The sequence below is a fragment of the Nycticebus coucang genome, chromosome 5 (genome assembly GCF_027406575.1).
Source record: "Nycticebus coucang isolate mNycCou1 chromosome 5, mNycCou1.pri, whole genome shotgun sequence".
Taxonomy (NCBI): domain Eukaryota; kingdom Metazoa; phylum Chordata; class Mammalia; order Primates; family Lorisidae; genus Nycticebus; species Nycticebus coucang.
This window is the reverse complement of record NC_069784.1, coordinates 42,877,300-42,883,159: the sequence shown is the minus strand read 5'-3', so window position 1 is coordinate 42,883,159 and position 5,860 is coordinate 42,877,300.

Sequence of the window (5,860 nt, the reverse complement as noted above, 5' to 3'; positions counted from 1 at the left end):
AGACCTAGCACAGACCTCTAAATGGAGAGAATAATGGGATACAGAAGAAAATTATAATCATAAGAAACAGTTTTTAGCTTTTTACTTGAATTTTGCCCCCTTTCCCTAGCAATCAAATTTCTAATACTCAAAAGAACTACATAAGTAAGGCTGCTTAATATATTATAATTCTAAACAAGAGTAACTTGAACTTTGTTAGTCCTTATCTTTTTTTGAGCGTTTATACTTATATTCTCATTTATTCTTACTAGAGCCATTGGAGGACAGATTGTAATCTAATATCATAGATGGGAAGTGTGAGTTTTCAAAGTTAAGTGATGTAAGGCCGAGGCAGGTGGAACTCTCAAGAGTTTGAGATCAGCCTGAGCAAGAGCAAGACCTTGTCTCTACTAAAAATAGAAAAATTAGTCTGGTATTGTAGTCCCAGCTAGTTGGGAGGCTGAGGCAAGAAAATATCTTGAGCCAAAGAGTTTGAGGTTGCTGTGAGCTATGACAATACAGCACTCTACCCAGAGAAACAAAGTGAGGCTCTGTCTCAAAAAAAAAACAAAAAAACCCGGGGCGGTGCCTGTGGCTCAGTGAGTAGGGCGCTGGCCCCATATGCCAAGGGTGCAGGTTCAAACCCGGCCCCGGCCAAACTGCAACAAAAAAATAGCCGGGCATTGTGGCAGGCGCCTGTAGTCCCAGCTACTCCGGAGGCTGAGGCAAGAGAATCGCCTAAGCCCAGGAGTTGGAAGTTGCTGTGAGCTGTGACGCTACAGCACTCTATCAAGGGCGATAAAATGAGAGAGACTGTCTCTACAAAAAAAAAAAACCCACAAAGTTAAGTGATATACCTAAAACTTCACAATAGAGATAAGGTAGCCTGCTGCTTTTAGCCATGATAGTTATTTTTTGGTCTCTATCGTATAGCACATCACAACTTACACCAAAACAAGTACAAAAGAATAAATTTCAAATCAGATTCAGTAATGCTGAGAGAATCCAGAGTGATGAGTGGTAATAGTCCAGTGGTAATAGTGGTAATAGTCCAGACTTGAAAGAAGTCTTCGTATGAGAATGTAATTTAGAGAAGAGTTTCAAATGAAGAGGCTGATGAGGATTGTCAGAAAAATAGAAAGAATACTTAGGTTGGCGAAATGCTTACTGCAAAGGCAAAGATACCAGTAGGCAAACAATCTGCCTGGGGGAACTCTTATTATTGTGTAGTTGGTTTGATGAATTCTGGGGGTTTAAAATAAAGAATATGCATTTGTTTTTCTGTCTTTCCTTCCTCTTCTTGCTAGTTAGGTACTTAAGAAAGAACACTGTTTTGTCATTTACATCACATTCATTACTGCATAAAGGACTCTCTAACTACTTTAAAAGTACAATAATACTAAAGCAGCTCTAGGCCCTGGTTTGTAATGATTTGGGGGAATTTGACTCAGAAATTGTACACATTAAAAACTTTTTAACGTAAGGTATAAATGTATGTCTTTCAATGTTAGTATTCTTTCAAAATCCAAAGGAAAGTTTGTGAAGGATTATGGGCAAAGTTATACTGATCATAATAAACTTTTGGTCTGAAATAAAATGTGTGGAATTTTTTTCTTATTAATAAATTGGGAATTTTAGGTAACAGATATACTTCTTCAATAGGTAGGAAACCTAGGTGTGTTCCTTAATGCTAATGTGACCTAATAAAAGATTAGATTTGGCTGGGCATTGTGGTGGGTGCCTGTAGTCCCAGCTACTGCAAAGGCTGAGGAAAGAGGATAGCTTGAGCCCAAGAGATTGAGGTTGCTGTGAGCTATGACGCTAGGGTACTCTACTGAGGGCAACAAAGTGAGACTATCTCAAAAAAAAAAAAAAAGATTAGATTTTAATGGCATTTTGTTTGAATGTAAGGAAAAAAATTATCTTTGTTCCATAATAACGTTAAGATTGTCTTAGGTCAAAAAAAAAAGATTGTCTTAGGCCCACCTTGACAGTGAAAGACATGCTCTGTGCTTCAGGTGATGCTCAATGGATTAAAAGAACTGATTCAGAGAATTCAGATCACATAATCACCTTCTGGCCTCATCCTGTAATTTCAAATATTGTGGACATAAAACATGTATTTACTTCTCCAAGTGTAGAAAAGGACTAATATTTCCAGTAAGCACCTTGCATATGACCAGTGTGACGTACAGGAAAAGAAGGAGTTTGGGAAATGATTTAAGGAGGAAACATATTCTCACACTCTTTGTTAGGAACATGCCAGCCCTTGTCCTCATCTATTCAATGTGCTGGAATCCCAATTTCTTTCTGGAGCCAGAGTTCAAGCTTTTACTCTCAGGTAGCAGGAGGTTTACAATTAAATTTTAATCCCTCAGTGTTGTTAGACTCCTATCTAGAGTACAGCCACAACTGTTCTTGGCAGGTAAATACATTGCTGTTTTTCCTTCAGTCACATTGAGATAAAAAAATGTTCTCTGGCTGGGGTGTGGATGAAGGCACTTAGCTAATCTTATACATAATTCATCCTTGGATGCTAGGGTACTCAAAACTTGAAATTTTGCCCTTTGATAAAATTCAGCTGGATTTTTAATTTACTTGACTCTGATCCTTTTGAGGGTTTAGCCTGTATTGGGAGCTCAGGGATTCTAATTCAGTTAAGCCCTGGCTGTGAAGACTTTTCTTATTAACTTGCTCTTGGTGACTTTTCGCTAGTATAATACCACTTTTACAAAACAAAATAAAAACTGCACTGGAATGTACAGTTCAGAGTCCTGGATACCCTGAAAAGGGTTTTCTTTCAATCAATACTGGCTTATTGAATGAGGAAACTCCAGTACGGCTTAATTTCTTCTCAAATTTTAGGTTATTTAAGTGCCTCAGTGTTTTAAAATATGGTAATAATTGTTCTACAACATATAGGAAGTCTTGGGAGTTTTGAATTCATTGGTTAACTTTATAAAGTATAAAATACAGTCCCTGCTCACAAGTAGTTCATAGTCTAGTGGTAGAGGGTTTGAAACAAGCATGAAGATATACTAGTATAGTGTAAGGCTACTGCCACAATAGATTAGTTCATCCTCAAATATTTATTCATTTGACTGGAAGTGACTGCTGAGTTATTTTCACATGACTTGCATGAGATACAGTGACCCCAAAAATCAATCTAAGGCCAGGTGCAGTGGATCATGCTTATAATCCTAGCACTTAGGGAGGCCAAGGTGGATGAATTGCTTGAGCCCAGAAGTTCAAGACTAGCATGGGCAAAGCAATACCCCATCTCTATAAAGAATAAGAAAAAAAATTAGACACAGCAGCACACATCTGTGGTCCCAGTTACCCAGGAGACTGAGGCAGAAGGGTCATGTGAGCACAGGAGTTTGAGGTTGCAGTGAGCTATGATGGTGCCACTGCACTCTAGCCTAGCCAAAAGAGATTCTGTCTCAAAAAAAAAAAAAAATAGTATGTATATGTATAGAGTCTCATAGAGTACCCTTACTTTTAGAAGAATTTATTGGTTTGAATTCCATTAAGTCAAATAAGAAGATACATAGAAAGAGGTATCTTTACCTTTTTTCAAGTATGCAACATGAAGTACTTTCATTTTTATACCTGTTCAAGTTCATATTTTTGTAAATAGTGGTTATGTATTATAATGCTTATAAAATGAAGAACTCTACAATTCGTAACATAAGACGTCTCACCTTAGATTTAGATAGTTATTTTCATAAGACAAATCCTCTGTGCTCATGTATTTCATCTTCTTTTATTTCCTCTCATTCCTAATAATGACATATTAATAAGGACTAAGGACCATCCTGGTTTTGAAAATAAAATAGTATGGTGTCATTATGAAGCAAAGTGGAATAGTATGAGTTAGGACCAAACTTATTTGGCTCTGTGGACATGTGAGAGAGAATACAAAAGATCCACCCAGAACTTACCAGACCTCACTTGTAATGTCAAAGTTACATCTAGCAGTCACTGATTCTGAAAACAGCCATGTATCATGTTAATTTTAAAACTAAATAAAAGGATATTGGAATAAAGGCACTAAAATAAGGTTCCTTTGCCATTTATTCCAAGCTGAATTTTGCTAATCAATTCTGCATCCTTAACAATTCTACCTTTTTACATGAGTAACCAACCACCAAGATATTTTCAAGTAACCAAAAAATATCTCCTATCTTTATTAGGCTATCTTAATAAAGTAATAGGTACTAGCTAGATCACTGGAGATATAACCTTAGAATACATATTTTAAAATAGGCATAGAACCTATCCTTGAGTTTATATAAATTAGTCATTCAATCAATAAATATGGCAAAACGATGAAAGTAGACGGAGTAGAAGAGGTTGTACTAGAGGGTTGAAGGGTATACTGATTTAACTCAGTCTTATAGCAGAAGAAAGGAAGTAAGACTATTTGAACAGTGAGTTGGAGGTAGAGGACCAGGGATCAGGCTTTGGAATTTACTTTTTTGGTGACTATTACTTCTCTAGCAATCTACCTGAGCTTGTTACACATAGTAGAATAAGAAGAAATTATTATTCTTTGAGTAAGTTAACAATATTCATCTCTGGATGGTAAGTTAGATTTATGATGGCATCTTCTAATTCAGAGGTCTTTTTTACCGCACATTGGTAAGGAGGTACATTCATATTTCTGGAAGGTAGGGAATCCACTCTGGTCCATTCATCTGCGTTTCTCTTCATACTAATGACTATGTCTGTTAATATTAGGTCCCCAGAGAAAGATGTAAACTCCAGCTCTACTGAGTTCCTACAAAGTTACCATATGCTCCAGTAGGACTTATTTGCAAATAATGAACAGTTACTTAATTTTTGTTGTTGTTATTGTTGAACTTTTATCATTGAGAGTAACCATGTCTCTTTCTTGACCTCAAGTTCCATATTGAATTTTTTAAATTGCTTTTCGAGCAATGATTTTTCCCTTGTTACTTGACCAGTCATACAAGTTGAGAATTCTGGTCTCTATGTCTATTCTATAATAGGTGCTCTGGGAGAACAGATGAAAAATAATAAGTCAGTTAGATATTTTATGAGTATTGAAATCCTTTCCATTCAGAAATGTAAATAAAATAACCAGCATGAGCAATCAGCTTATGTCAGATTCCATGGGTTTATGTTACATAGGGAAATTGTAGTGCAACCTGAAACATGCTTCTTAATGAATTCATAGTGCTGTCATAGTTGAATGTAAACCCTTGAGCTTTTCTTTAGTAAAGGGTTTCAGAAATCACCTTTTATAAACTGCTGAGGGGAGAGAGAAAACTAAGATGATACTAACAAATGCAGTTGGCGTTTAGTGGCTACCTCCCAGCACCAAATTGTGCCAGATAGGTAAAGCAGAAACCCACCACACTGTTCACCTTTTGGCTCATTCAATGTGTGCAGCAAAAATACATACACACTGGATGAGACTCACAATCTAATATTCTTTTTCTGAAAGTGTACCAGAGAATTGCTCTGGAAGATGAGGATTTTCCTGTGGTTTTTATCCTGAGAAATTAGGGAAATCTGGTTAAGAAGTATGGCAGAAGCCCAGAAAATAGCTGTTTTTACCTTCAGCAAATGCAAGAAGACAGACAGGTATAACTGGATAGCATGAACTCAGAATCTGTCTCCTTCCTTGGCTGCTGCTTCCTATAGTATATGAGAGTTACCTCCTCGTTTACTAGTGAATTTGTTTTGCAGGCTCTAATGCCCCTTGGCAGCTCTTCTATTCACTGTGGTCTCAGATACAATGAATCTGCTGGGCCACAAAAGTCCAATATACCTAATATAATAGAAGGGACCAGTTGGGTTTTAAGGTTGGAAGTGCAGGAAAGAAGCATTTTTCTATTTTAAATTATTCCCC